This window comes from Mus caroli, unplaced genomic scaffold (genome assembly GCF_978045245.1).
Source record: "Mus caroli unplaced genomic scaffold, Mus_caroli_1 scaffold_5, whole genome shotgun sequence".
Taxonomy (NCBI): Eukaryota; Metazoa; Chordata; class Mammalia; order Rodentia; family Muridae; genus Mus; species Mus caroli.
The window spans coordinates 108,154,950-108,170,946 of record NW_028227260.1 but is presented as its reverse complement, the minus strand read 5'-3'; the positions used below and the strand labels follow the sequence as shown (position 1 = coordinate 108,170,946).

Below are 15,997 nucleotides of genomic sequence, written 5' to 3'. Positions count from 1 at the left end.
AGCTGGGATGCTTAATTTTGATTGTCAGCGGACTGAACTAAAAAAAAAAAAAACCCTAGGGCACTGATGAGGTGAGTTCGTGAGTGCATATGTGAGGGATTTTTCGGTGTTGACTGAGAGGGTAAGACATGATCTGTGTATGGGAGGTACCATCCCATGGAGGGGAGTCCTGGACCAAATAAGAACATAAAAATGAGAAATCCAGCTGAAATAATTTTCCCTACTCTTTTTCCCAATCTGCCAAGATGTAAGGAATCAGCCTCACACTACAGCCACATTTAGAAGCAGCTCCTGCTGCCAGGCCTTCCTGGCCATAATAGAATATATCCTCAAACCCTGATGCAAAATAAATCCTTCTTACCCTATGTTGCTTGTTGCCAGGTATTTGATCATAGCAGCATAATTAACTTATACAAGAGGTTAGCTCTGTTGCTTAAGGTCAAACAACTAGTACAAGCAAAGATTAAAATCCAAAAGTTTGCTCATTAGTCATTCTTTTCACTTCTGTGTTCAGGAGAAACCAAGTTACTTCATGCAATTCTTCTGTTTTACTATTATTGAAGTTTTCTATGAAGATGTGTTCTAGTGGAAAAATTATCTAGTATCCTTAATACCCCAAACTGTAGCAGCTTTTGTGAATGCCTGTGGTTGTTGAGCAGACCTCAAATCTTTCTGAGTCCTGATAACTTGACATAGACCTAGATCACCAAAATGAGACATTTCCTTAACCCTGGGTTTAATGTGATCAAATGTATTCTTCCCTTTCTAAGCTAAAATTGTGTGTTTTCTGATCTCTTTCCTCTGTGTTTTCCAAGATCTCAGGAGATATAGATATAGATATAGATATATAGATATAGATATATAGATATATAGATATACATACACATACATATATACATACATATACATACACACATACATACATATATATATATGTATATATATACATACATACATACACACATACATACATACATACATACATATATACACATACACACACATGCATATATATGCATATGCACGGGGGGCAACTTCTGTGTTCCCCCACCATCTAGCATATCAAATGAGAAAAGATTTGTATGTGAGTAATAGTGGTTGGTTATTGATTATTTACTATGTGTCAAGCTTGACAAAAAAAAAGTTCTTTGAATCCAAGTGGTGGTGCACACCTTCAATCCCAGCACTTGGGAGGCAGAGGTGGGCAGATCTCTGAATTTGAGGTCAGTCTGATCTTCAAAATTCCAGAACAGCCAGGGCTACACAGAGAAACCCTGTCTCAAAACAAACAAACAAACAAACAAACAGAAAGTGCTTTGATATTGTCTCCTTGGGTTTTCCTTCAACCTATGAAGTGAGTTCTGTTATTATTCCCATTTTACGTGTAAAGAATATTCTTGCATTTTTGGAACCTGCTGGCTACGGTAGTCTCTCTTACTAGCTATGAAGAGCACGTTCTTGTTTCATTGGACTGGTATCAGATTTGTCTTGCATAAGTAACTTTCTTCACTGTTAAGAAGCTGTGACCTGCCGTTTATTGCACAGGATTTTTACTTTGGACCGTATCTGATCCACCATCTTGAGGTATAGATTCTGCTTTACCAATCTATACCTTAGGTATACATTGCCTTTACCATTTCCCTGGGATTACTTTCCTCTTGTTATTACATTCACAGTCAGTATCAATTCTGCAGAATATTCTTATTCTGAAGTTGCCTATCCAGGCTATGATTTTAATATGGTACACCATCTTCTTATAATCACACCAAGTCTTTGGACTATAAGGGATCATTTGCATTGCCCATAACTTGCCACCCTGTGCAATGGCAATTCAGAAGTGCCAACTTCTCTTAGACAATTATAGAAAGAAGGGATGAGAGGATTTACATAGGTTAAAGGGATTAGGGCATGCCACATATCATATTCTTGCGGATTTATTTCATGAGGAACTTGGGTCTTCTATTGAATGGTCCTGAAAGAAAGGAACTAGAGAGTGGTGACTAAAGTACAAGAAGCATCAGTTTAGCAGGTATCTTTACAGCTTTGCACTGTGTGATATTTGCACAGGATTCCAATATGTACTTTCCCTCTTTTTAAAAAGATAAATGACTGCTGTTCTAGAATGAATTTGGTTTAGTTTGAAAGCAACCAAGATAATATTAGAGGGATGGATATTGCTCAAATATCCATACAGAAGATTAAATTAACTAAGCCAGACCTTAAAGCTCATTTGACTTTATTAATCTTTATAACCCAAGTGACACCCCCAATCAGGAGGATCTTCTGTGCCTCAGGGCCTGACTCTAATTGCCAGTTAATAAAAATGCCAGGGTATTCTTAATCAGCCAATTAACTGACCTAACGATTATAATAGGGAAGGAAGGTGGGAGGGGTGGAGACTGGGAACAGCAAGACCGTCAAGGTGCAGTGTAAATTCTCTAGGGGTTAACGGTGGACACTCTTTAAAGTGAAGTTATTTTCTTACCTTGACTACTTTCCCATTTCTCTTTCCTGTCTTCCTTCCCTGACACTTACAATTGTTGGAATCCCTAATTGGCTGATTAGCAAATTTTGAGAAAGAAAAAAAAATGGAAGAGGAGGGGAGAGAAGAGGAGTGGGAATAGGGGAAAGGAGAGAAAGGGGGTTAAGATATACCAATTTAAAGAAACCTGGATATTTACTCTCTGAAATAACATATATGTAGAAATAGCTAAGAGTTTATATGAAATTAAACACCTTTTTTTCCCTCTTTGTACAGAAACAGTTAGTTTCCTAGTTTATGAAGCCAACAACATTAGCATACAAATTAAATTATAATATGAAAAGTCTGATATTAACGATGCTAATTTTTACTAGAACATATCTTCATGAAAAATCTTAATAGTAAAACAGAGCTGTCTTTACTGAAAGCATGCTTCTGACAGTTAGATTTTTATTTGTTTGATAAAATTGTAATATACTAAGAGTATTAAAGAGTATGAGTCTAGGTAAAATTCTCCCTATTATTTGCCAGTTTTATATGATATGAGAAGTTGATAATTTTAAAATGCTTATAATTTGGGCTGGAGGTGGACCTCAGTGGTAGACTAGTTGTCTAGTGTATTGGAGGCCTAGATTCTGTCCTCATGCTATCTACTGCCAGAGAGTAGGGATGGGGATAGAATTAAGTAATTGTCAGAATGCTCTGTGCTCCAAAGACCTCTCAGTTGCTGAGATTTTCTTAAATAGATGCAAGTGTGCGCGCGCGCACACACACACACACACACACACACACACACACACACACACACACACTTCATCCCCATACGGAATACTGTCAGAGAACTTCAGAGTCATACACTTTCTTTAAATCTTACTACTCATTCAGATTTTTGTGACCAGGCTACGGAATTATAGCATTTTAGAGCTGGAATAAGCTTAAAGATCACCCACTTCTTTTTTGCTCTACAGGAGAATCCGAAGTTTACATAGGAAAAGAGTCTTGTCTAGAGTCAAATAGGAAATTTTCTGTCTGTGCTTGGAGCAGGTCTCTGGGTTGCCAGTTTTGTGTTCCTTTCTTCCAGTCCCCCCCCCATATAAATGACATCAAAGGCCAGAGGACAAAATGCCAAGTACCATATTCTCTTAGAGACTGAATGCCAGATCTGTGCCCTCCAAGCCTGGTTGCATTCATTTTTAAATCATTCTTCAATGGCCAACTCAGAAGGCATATGTCTTAGTTTTATTTTTATGAGCCCCATCTTTCTTTCATGAATGTATTATTAACATGTCTTTTTTCTGATCTGAAAAGTTCTCAGGGGAATAATGGTGTCCAGAATTTGGAAATGGAAATGACTGTGGATCTATTGCTTTTAATCTGATGGCTGCTCTTTTAGTTCTCCAAGATTCGGCTTCAAAGAATTGTTTCAAAATAGATCTATGGCTGTTAGAAACACCTAAGCCCTAACCAGTATATGAACCTTGGTTTTTATTGGTTTCTTTTGGAAAGATTAGAAGTTTCCTTTTGCTCGCCCTCTTTGCTTTGTTTTGTTTTCAATCCACATGCTTTAAAATTTATGTGTGTAAAAAATTCTGTTAGCTTCCTTACTAGGGACTGTTTTCCCCCTTGAATGTAGAGGGTTCATCACAAATTGCTTGTAAATCAGGATCTGATTAGGAAGTAATATATTCATCTGTAACTCCTGCATAAAAGTTATTCAAGTATTGTGACAAAATAAGTGTTGTTTACTTTATACATTTTGTGCAAATTCTAAAGATTTCATCTAACTTCAAGGCTCTCATGGAATCTCAGGGATTGTGGCTTGCCCACTGAGAGTATAAAGGCTGACTAAATTAAGTTGATTTGCCTGTGAAAGAAATGCTTCCATTATTCATGTCAGAAGCCTGTCACATCAAATTGAGGGAGTGGAGAAAACCCTTTTTTATCAACATTTAGAACCAAGAAAAACCAACCATTGAGGGCCTGAATTTCAATTGGGGAAAAAGTCAAGCTGAAAGCAGGGTTCAAACAGGGGGGGTGGGTGGGTATTTGTCTAATGTTGAAAATCAGTAGAGGAGATTGATTTAACTTTGGCTGAAACTTTTTTTATATAGACAGACAGAATGAAACTTCTTAAAGCAGCAAGTAGTACATACAATCTTGGTGTCTTTCATGTGTAAACTTGTCAAAAGTAGTTAAGCTAATTCAAATTTAAATCTCCTTGAATTCCTATTCTTGGACTCTTAATTTGTTTATTTTAAAGGATTTAGGAATGCGTTTCTTAAGGCTTACTTTTCAAACATTGATGAGTGTATTTTGTTTTTCAGCGTTCAAGATTATAGGTTGTATTGTGTAATTACTCCTTGTATTAATAAGAGAAGGAAGACAGGCTGATCAAGCACCAGCTCTATGTTTGTGTCAGGTATGTATTTGTCTAAGTGTGATGTATTGTATACAAGCATACACACATATGCATACACACACACACACACAGAGAGAGAGAGAGAGAGAGAGAGAGAGCGCAAACTTCAAACAAAAACCAGGTAATTAAGAGAATAACATGACTTGGAACAATAAAGAGAGAACCATTCTCAAAGACAAAATATCCTCATGCAGTGCTGTTTTATTTTAAGAAGATTCATTGTATTTGCTAGGATAGTGAGTTTTGGCAAACGTTTAATATTTGTAAGACTATTATTGGAAGTTTTATTTTGTTGTAATTTTGTAAGAAAATTGATGTTTTCCCTTTTTTGCAATGTTTGACTTTTGTTATGGGAATTTTAAATGACTGTTTACTTCATTGCAGTCATCTTACAATTTAACCTTTTTACAGATAGAATCCTTATAACTATCACTTGACTAAATTTCTGTCATCATCTACGTACAAGCCTTTGAATTAAATTTTAAAAAAAAATTTTGGGGTAAAACAATTACAAATATAAGAATATACTATATTTTTTTAAGATATATTTTTACATATTTTTATCTAAAGTTTGTTCAGAATAAGTATTTCAAAAAATTAAATTGCTTTAAGAGATTCTTGGTTGTTTTTTAAAACATAGGATCTGGAATTCTGTTAAAGCATAGCAACAAATATCTCTCAAAGTGAGAGCTCTTGCGGCCTCCTTCTCCTGTAATGACAGATAAGATGTTTCCTCCATAATTGTGGGTAGTGAAAAGCAAAGTTGGTTTGCACAAAACTAGCTACTTCTCTGGAAGACTGCAGATATGTGCAGGTTGTTGGTGGGGTGGGGGCAAGGAGTGAAATAGAGAGACGTTTGTACTGTGGAGGGCAGGGGAAGACAAGGATTAATGGTGAGCAGAATTGTATTTTTTAGTGAATGCTGCTAACAACAGAGCTATGGGGCAAGAGGGTGAAACAGGGGTGGGAGAGGGAATGTGGAGGGCTGTGAATGGGTAAGTGAGAGCACTATGTCAAGGCAGGGAGTGAATAGATAATTTATGTGTATTTACAAAAGTACAAGCAAACAAAATAACAAAAACAACACACCAGTTTGACCAGTGCTATTTTTAGACCATGAACCCACTAGAGGTCATTCCTTTTGTTTATTGCCCCATCTCTATTTTCTGGCTGTTTGTTTCCAACTATGAGAATATAGACTAATGTCTGGTGAAACAATTCAGATGGGCAGAGAGCACGGCAGAAGGTGGCAATAGTGACTTCTTCAAGGCTTTTATTTTCTTTCATATGGAATATTATCATTTAGAGACACTTTGTAAGTTCTGGTCATATTATTTTGGAAAGAATGAAATTTGAATTATGTCCAATCATAAAATGAGGAATCTAGAGCTGAGATTAGAAATTGGATAAAGATCTCCAGTCTTATAAATGAGAAAATTGGCAGCAACAGTGGAAGATGGCTATTCAGCCTCCGCATTGGAACTCATTTTTTCCTGATTTCCAGGCCAGTGAACTTACAAGTGCTTTATATAACTAACAGGGGTAGTTCTGCTCCACTTTATGTCAAATAATCCTAAAATGGATCATGCTAAATAGGAAGGAAGGGCGCTGTACTCTCAGATGTCAGCCCCCATGTATAATTATGTGCATAGCTATTTTCAACTTGTGTTAATTCACATTTTATAAGTATATATATTTATTTATATGTGATATATAATCTGATGTATATGATATTATTTCATCCATAGTAAAATGTCAATGTGAGTTGTCTGAAAGGAATGTCCACTAATTTTAATTCTTAAATTAAAATTCATAAAACTATTGCAGATTAATTATGAAAGCACATGGACATCATATAACAGAATCAAGAAATCCTACAAAAAATCACATGCAATGGTAAGTGAACTCCCCAGTTTCTGTATTGTAACCCCACTCCTCTAAGTTCTCACTATAGAAAGTTGATTGTAGCCAACATCCAAGTAGTACACATGGCTCCAGCTGCATATGTAGCAGAGAATGGCCTTGTCAGGCATCATTGGGAGGAGAGGTCCTTGGTCCAGTGAAGGCTCCATAGATTGCCCCAGCGTAGGGGAATTGAGGGCAGGGAGGTGGGAGTGGGTAGGTCGGTGGAGGAACACTCTCATGGAAGCAGGGGGAGGGGGGATGGGTTAGGGGGTTTAAGGGAAGGGGAGAAACCATGTAAGGGGATAACACTTGAAATGTAAATAAATTTTAAAAAATAAATAAAAAGAAGAAAGTTGATTGTATTTCAAATTTTAAGCATGGGTGAGACATATTTCACATTTATTGTAGATTGGATTCTACTTTTCATAGTACTCTTGTAATGCAGTAACCTGTAGTGATTATATTTCAATGCAATTTGAAATAATTTTGCCTTACTATATTGAAGTATTTAGTAAAAGTAAACTAGTTGCACTGATTTTGATAAAGGCAAATATCTATTTTTTTCTTGGTATTTAATAGTATTTTGGGGGGGAACTGCTTATCATTTTATAAAATTATTTTAAGATTGAATACATATAAACTTTTTTACTATATAGCTGTAACTGTTTCTCAAGAATATTACAAACATTTCCTGTCATTTTCCCCTCCACTTTTGTTTCTAGTGTCTTTCAATTCTATCTAAAACTTTAACATTTTTTTTGTATATATGCAGAATTGTTAGGTTTTGTTGATTGTCATTTGATGGCCTGTAGTAAAAAGACTAAAAAAGGCAGCTTATGTTTAAGCATCAACAATAACAGTTACAAGTTACTCTGAAATATATCTGGTATGGGATACTCAATTTAGTAAAGATTTAGTTTTGTTTTTAAAAAAGCACCCATAAACATAGTGGAGCACTACTCAAAACTCTGTTTGTCTACCTTGTAGACCAAGATTTACAAATCCTTAGATAAAAATGATAGCTGGGAATGGGTGGGTAGGGAAGTGGGGGGAGGGTATGGGGGGCCTTTGGGATAGCATTGGAAATGTAATTGAGGAAAATATGTAATAAAAATATTAAAAATTTTAAAAAAGGACTTATATATAAAATAAAATAAAAAAATTAAAAATTAAAAATTGGAGATTTAAAAAAATGATAGCTGTTTCTTTCTGTGAACTATGTAGGGAGCACTGAGTAGGGACTATACAATTGTTATCTTTCCTTCCTTAATCCTGGAGTGTTTGGAGTTGAGACAGGACTTCCTCTGATATGCCTCAGTGGTGGGGAGTGGGGTACTGTAGGTGAGCACGTTGACTAACTCTAATAGTGGTGTAATTATCGTCCTAGGAAAATGTATCACTGGCATCTGGATTTAGGTAATGGAACTTGCCCTAAAGAGGCCTGTGTATACAGTGGACTATGAACTGTTTAAGAAAGCCAAAACATAACTAAAAACAACTGAGTCTCAGGCAATTATAGCAACCAAGTTCTCAGCCAATCTTCTACTGCAATACCAGTTTATACCCAAATAACACAAACTTACCCAGCTGCACCAATCAAGTTGTCTGATCATTAATACAGCACACTGAGTTTGACGTGGGACCTTTCGAAGGGTCTTTGCTCCAGAATGCTTTCTATGTTTAGATAGATCTTTCTTTCTAGGGTAGGATATTAATATGAAACAAATTCAGTGCTTTTTTGGTAGGGAAACACTCTATAATTCTTTTCTTAAATAGACTTTGTTAAATTTAAACAGCCTCATTAAAAACCAGAGCCAGACCTATTTTATAAATGGTGAGATTAAGACACAGAAAAAGTGACTTGCCTAAGATCACTACTCCAGACATTGGTAGAACAATAGCTCAAACATCCCCCACCCCCACCTTTTTTTTCAGCATCCATGGTATTAATCTATGTACTTTTCAAATTTATGTGTAAAAAGTTAAAACCATAAAAATATCAGAAAATTTATAAAACAGTCAGCTGGGGGGTGTAGCACAGTTTCTAAGTGTTTACTTAGTATTCCTGAAGTCCCTAATTTGATTCCCAGGCCTATATAAACTGGACACAGCAGCACACATTGGTAATAGCAGCACTCAGGAGGTAGAGGCTCAAGCTAGTTAGGTTTTGTCAACTTTCGACATACCTGTGAAGAGGGAATCTCAAGGGAGGAATTGGTTTCATCAGGCTGCCTTGTAAGCCTACCAGTTGGGGAATTTTTTTTTGATTATTAATTGGTGTAGGGGAGGGAGCCTCCTTGTCTAGGGAGGAATATTTCCCTCCCTAGATAGATGGGCCTTTGGTGAATATTGAAGGTATCTGAGAAAGCAAAAAGCAGCATTTCTCTATAGTCTTTGCTTCCGTTCTTGCTTTCAGGTTTCTGCCTTGAGTTCCTGCTTTGGCTTCTCTTGATGAAAGATTATAACCTATAAGACAAGTTGCTTTTGACACAGCAAGGAAAAGCATGCCAGAGCAAAGCTTTACTAATATCTAATTTTGTGCTGCAAATTTAATTAATTTATTTTACTTTATTTAAATTGATTTCTGTACCATATATTATTTCAGTTTCACACTGGTTTTTTTAATTTTGCATGTTAAACTAATTATCTTAAATGTCCAGTTATTTTATGCTTTTTTTTGGGTAACGCCTAGAATTTAAAGACTTAACATTTTAGTTTGAATCATTTTACTTTGTCTGAAAGATTTTGCTTAACAAGGAGAATCAGCTGTTTGCAATTATGGCCTTCATTTATCTGCTGAGTATTTCTCCCATATCCATTCTTATTTTCCTTTTGCTCTTTTGAGACAGGGTCTCACTATGTAGCTCAGGCTGGCTTCAAAATTTATAATCTTCTTGTCTTAGTCTCCTGAATGCTTGAATAAAAGGTATATACCACCATCTCTAGCTTAAGTATTTGCTATTCACTATAATTTTCTATTATTCCTGTATTTTCCTCTTAATTTTGCTGGATAAAGATGTTTTATGTGCAGATATTTGCTTAGCTTTAAATTGTTAGCAACCATATTTGAGCCTGTACTCTGCAAGTTTCTAGAATTTTACTCTAACTTGGTCTCCACTTTCTACTTTATCCTCAGATGATGAGAAAGTTATTGTCTTAGTTAGGGTTTTACTGCTGTGAACAGACACCATGACCAATGCAACTCTTATAAGGACAATATTTAATTGGGGCAGGCTTACAGGTTCATAGGTTCAGTCCATTATCCTCAAGGCAGGAATATGGCAGCGTCCAGGCAGGCATGGTGCAGGCTGAGCTGAGAGTTCTGCATCTTCATCTGAAGGCTGCTATGAGGAGATAGATCAACTTCCAGGCAGCTAGGATGAGGGTCTTAAAGCTCACACCCATAGTGACATACCTATTTCAACAAGGCCACATCTCCAAATAGTGCCACTCCCTGGACCAAGCATATTCAAACCATGACAGTTATTGTTGTCATCATCATTAATACTATATTTATTTGTGTTGCTGGATGTTAGGAATGCTAGAATGCCATCAGTCCATTTGCTTGGTTGGAGTTACACCAAGTTATTTTGTATTATTTGAGGCTATTGTGAAGGGTGTTATTTCCATGATTTCCTTCTCATTTATATAAAGGAGGCTACCAGTTTCTTTAAGTAAATTTTGTATCTAGCCACATTGCTGAAGGTGTTGATCAGCTGTAACACTTCTTTGGAAGAATTTTTGGGTCACTTATATACACTATCATATCTTTTATGAATAGCAATTCCAGTTTGTATCCCCTTGATCTCCTTTTTTAGTTGTTTTATTGCTCTAGCTAGAACTTCAAGTACTATATTAAATAGATAGGGAGAGAGTGGGCAGCCTTGTCTTGTCCCTGATTTTCATGGAATTGCTTCCAGTTTCCATCCATTTAATTTGATGTTGGCTACTGAGTTGCTGTATATTGCTTTTATTGTGTTTAGGTTTGTTCCTTGTATCGCTGATCTCTCCAAGACTTTTTAACATGAAGGGATGTTAGATTTTGTCAAAGGCATTTTTAGCATCTAATGAGATGATCACATAATTTTTTCTTTCAGTTTGTTTATATGGTGGGTTACTTTGATTGGTTTTCACATGTTGAACCATCCCTTCATCCCTGGGATGAAGCCTACTTGTTCATGATGGATGATGTTTGTGATGTGTTCATGGATTTGGTTTGTGAAAATTCTATTTTGTGGCAATGGTCATAAGAGAAATCAGTCTGAAGTTCTCTTTCTTTGTTGAATCTTTGTGTGGTTTAGGTGTCAGGGTGACTGTGGTCTTATAAAATGAGTTTTTCAGTGTTCTGTCTGTTTCTATTTTGTGGAATAGTTTGAGAAGTATTGGTATTAGCTCTTTGAAAATCTGGTAGAATTCTTCACTAAAATCATCTGAATTTTTTTTTGCTTGTGAGACTTTTTTTTTTTATGCCAGTACTTTTATTAAGACGGTGTCTCACTGTACAGCCCTGCCTGGCTTCAAACTGCTTCCTGAGTGGACTTTCACATCCAGCATATATGCCAGCATTTTCTTAGTCACTCCCCATGTTTCATTTGCTCAACCTTTTAGCCAGTGTTGATTTTCTCCCTACAAACCTGATAGTTCAGTCATAGTCCTTGAGCTATCACCATTCACAAAAGAGATCAAGAGGCTTTCAGAATTTTATTTTAAAAATCCAGAATGGATGAAAAAAGAACAATCATCAAGAATATAGATGCCAGACATTGGCTAACCATGAGGATGGCTAGAGAAGTATGCCTCAGGCTTCTATCATTCTCATATATCACACTTTAAGCTATGGCTAACACAGCTGCTATCCACTGACCTAGCTTCTGCACCTACAGACCATGGCACAGGTAGCTCAGTCTTGAAGGCATCAGTTGTAGGAGCAAATATACAGACGTCATTCTTTATAGTAGTGCTCTTGGCCATCAAGCATCTGCATATGACCTCAATTCAAGGTCCATGTCAGACTACCTCCACTGCATGTGAAATGGGCTTCCCACCTTGAAATCACAGCCATTTCAGCACAAACCAAATTTACTTTAATGATTGGTACACAGCCCCATCCCACCCCTTTACATGCAGCTGAAAATAACAGGCTAGTGACAGAACAGTATGAACCTGCTATTGCTGATTTTATTACCCATTAAATGAGTTAGCAATTGTCACTAAATTTATATATTAAGGAAATTATATATAGAATACTGCAAAAATACAGTAAAAAGACTGAAGTCTGCCCCTTTTCTGCTCAGGAAGTCCCTTTGCTCCTGAGCTTCATAGTATGTCCTTCTGGCTCCACAGTGCACTGCCACGATTACTGTTTCTCTTCCTTCTCATCTTCCTTCTGTTCCCCAGTGCCAGAACTTCCAGAACCTTCCCGTTCAGATGCCATCTTTTTATATGCCATTTCAAAGAGTTTCAATGATGCCTGCTGAAGGGAAGATGCTGCCTGCCAAATGTTTTCTTCTGTTTCACTGTCCTTTCGAGCAAGGAGTTCTCTCATTTTGGAAATCTCTTCCTTTAGCTTGTTGCACTCATCAGCAGGCATCTGGTCCTTAAATTCTTCCATCTTGGTTTCTGTGTCATGAATAATTCCTTCAGCCATATTAACTGCTTCCTCAGCATACTTCTCTGCATTTTTAACCATATTTTCAATATCATCTTTGCTTAATCCACCAGAAGACTGGATTACAATCTGTTGCTCATGACCAGTTCCTTTATCTTTGGCAGAAACGTGCACAATACCATTGGCATCAATGTCAAATGTAACTTCAATCTGGGGCACTCCACGAGGGGCGGGGGAAATTCCAATCAAAGTGAACTGTTCTAGAAGTTTGTTGTCTCCAGCCATCTCTCGTTCTCCCTGACACACTTTAACCTCTACTTGAGTTTGTCCATCAGCAGCAGTAAAAAACACCTGGCTCTTTTTGGTAGGAATAGTGGTGTTCCTATTAATAAGTTTGGTAAAGACACCTCCCAGTGTCTCAATACCCAGAGAGGGGAGTGACATCCAGGAGTAGCACATCTGTCACATCACCAGCCAACACACCTCCCTGAATGGCAGCTCCAATGGCTACAGCCTCATCAGGATTAACAGCTTTACTCCGGGCTCTGCCAAAAAGATCTTGTACAGTCTGCTGAACCTTGGGCATCCTTGTCATGCCACCAATCAGAATCACTTCTCCTATGTCACTCTTGCTGACTTTTGCATCCTGCATAGCTTTCTGACACGGAGCAATTGTTCTCTTGATCAGATCTGTGACAATGCCTTCAAACTGAGCTCGAGTCAGCTTCATATTCAAATGCTTTGGTCCAGAAGCATCCATGGTAAGGTATGGCAAGTTGATGTCAGTCTGCACAGATGAGGAAAGTTTACATTTCACCTTCTCAGCAGCTTCCCGAACCCTCTGAAGTGCCATGTTGTCTTTGGTCAAATCCACCCTGTCTCTCTCTTGAACTCCTTGACAATGTGGCGTAACAAAGCTTGGTCAAAGTCTTAACCTCCTAAGAAAGGGTCCGCATTGGTAGATTGCACCTCAGACACTCCTTTCTCAATTTCCAGGATAGAAATGTCAAAGGTTCCACCACCTAAATCATACACAGCAATGACTTTATCTTCAGATTTGTCCAGACCTTAAGCTAGAGCAGCATCTGTAGGCTCACTGATCACTTGAAGCACATTTAGCCCAGATATCTGACCAGCATCCTTAGTGGCCTGTCGCTGTGAATCATTGAAATAAGCAGGGACTGTGATCACAGCATTTTTTTTGCTGTGTGGCCCAAGTAATTTTCTGCAGTCTCTTTCATCTTCATCAACACAAATGCTCCAATCTGACTTGGATAATAGAGTTTTCCATGAGCCTCAACCCAGGCATCACCATTGGAAGCACAGACAATTTTAAAAGGAACATTCTTAGTGTCTTTCTGTACTTCAGGGTCATCATATCGTCGTCCAACAAGACGCTTAGTAGCATAGAAGGTATTGTTTGGGTTGGTGACAGCTTGCCATTTTGCTGGCATAACAACAAGTCGTTCCTCATCTGCTGTAAAGGCAACCACAGAAGGGGTAGTTCTGGCACCTTCAGCATTCTCCGGGACCTTTGCTTGTTTGCCCTCCGTAACAGCCACACAGGAGTTAGTAGTACCGAAACCAATACCAACAACTGCACCCTTGATTGCTTCTGATCTGGAGACTGGCGGCTGCGGGGCTCCAGGACGCTGCAGTGCTCATGAGATGCGCGGCCGAGGCTCTGCTGGCCCTTATCATGGTGGCTAGACAGAGGGGGTTATGAGGGCGAGAACCAACACCCCACAGCCCGGAGCTGCGTGCACGGCGGTGGCTATGCTTCTGGAAACCTCCAACCATGTGGGGTGGTGGGGCGGGGGCTCCCTTGTGAGACTTTTATTGACTGCTTCTGTTCTATTTAGTTTACCAGATATTGATTTAAGTTTGGTATGTGGTATCTGTCTAGAAAACCATCCATTTCATTTAGATTTTCCAGTTTTGTGGAGTACAGTATTTTGCAGTAATACCTAATGACTCATTGAATTTCCTCAGTTTCTGCTGTTATGTCTCCCTATTCATTTGTGATTTTGTTTTCTTGGATACTTTCTCTGTGCCTTTTAGTTTGGCTAAAGGTTTCTCTATCTTCCTGATTTTCTCAAAGAACTAGCTCTTGGTTTTGTTAATTATTTGTATTGTTCTCTTTGTTTATAATTGACTGAATTTAGCCCTCAGTTTGACTATTTCCTGCCATCTTACTCCTTTTGGGTGTGTTTGCTACTTTTTGTTCTAGACCTCTCAGGTGTGTTGTTGAGTTGCTAGTGTAGGTTCCTTCCAATTTCTTTGTGAAGGTACTTAGTGAATTGAATTTTCCTCTTAATACTGCTTTCATTGTACTCCATAAGTTTGGGTATGTTGTGCATTCATTTTTATTGAATTCTAGAAAACCTTTAATTTCTTTCCTTATTTCCTGACCAAGTAATCATCGAGTAGAGACTTGTTCAGTTTCCATGATTATGTGAGCTTTCTGTTGTTATGGTTGTTGTTGAAGGCAAGCCTTAATCCATGGTAATCTGATAAAAAGCAAGGGGTTATTTCAACCTTCTTGTAGCTGTTGAGGTTTGCTTTGTGTCTGATTATATGGTCAGTTTTGGAGAAAGTATCATGAGGTGCTAAGAAGAAGGTATATTCTTTTGTTTTGGGATGAAATGCTCTGTAGACATCTGTTAAATACATTTGGTTCATAACTTCTGTTAGTTTCATTGTTTTTCTGTTTATTTGCTCTTTTGATGACCTGTCCATTGGTGAAAATGGGGTGTTGAAGTCCCCCACTATTATTGTGTGGGTTTAAATGCGAAATTTGAACTTTGGTAAAGTCTCTTTTATGATTGTGGGTGCCCATGCATTTGGGGCACAGTTGTTCAGAATTGAGACATCATCTTGGTGGATTTTTTCTTTGAGGAATATGAATGTCCTTCTCTGTGTCTTTTGATAACTTAGGTTGGACATCTATTTTATTAGATATTAGAAACTCCAGTATGTTTCTTGCATCTATTTGCTTGGAAAACCTTTTTCCAGCCCTTTACTCTGAGGTAGTGTTTGTCTTTGTTGCTGAGGTGTGTTTCTTCTATGCAGCAGAATGATGAATTCTGTTTCTGAATCCTTTCTGTTAGCCTGTGTCTTTTTATTGGTGAATTGGCTCCATTGTTGTTGACAGGTATTATTGTCTTTTTTTTTTCTTGTTTTGTTTTTTCAAGTCAAGGTTTCTCTGTATAGTCCTAGAATTCACTCTGTAGACCAGGCTAGCCTCAAACTCAGAAATCCACCTGCCTCTGCCTCCCAAGTGCTGAAATTAAAGGTATGCACCACCACTGCCCAGCTGTTGAAAGGTATTAATGAGCAATGATTGTTAGCTCCTGTTATTTTGGTGGTGGTGGTGATAATATATGTGTGTTGTTGAGGGATATTAATAACCAATGATTGTTAGTTTCTGCAATTTTGTTGTTGGAAGTGGTATTATATGTGTGTGTTTCTCTTCTTTTAGGCTTGTTGTGAGGTGATTAAATTTTTGTGTTTTCTTTGGTGTAGTTACCTTTCTTGTGTTGGAGTTTTGCTTCTAATATTTTCTGTAGGACTGGATTAGTAG

The 15,997-nt window shown here is 37.6% G+C and overlaps 2 pseudogenes; one reads left to right on the top strand and one right to left on the bottom strand.

Annotated features, from left to right (window-relative positions):
- The first annotated feature begins 1,393 nt into the window (after window positions 1–1,393).
- On the top strand, window positions 1,394–1,505 carry LOC115030164 (small nucleolar RNA SNORA24; annotated as a pseudogene).
- A 10,647-nt stretch (window positions 1,506–12,152) lies between these two features.
- Window positions 12,153–14,115, bottom strand: LOC110287194 (stress-70 protein, mitochondrial pseudogene; annotated as a pseudogene).
- Between the last annotated feature and the right edge of the window lie 1,882 nt (window positions 14,116–15,997).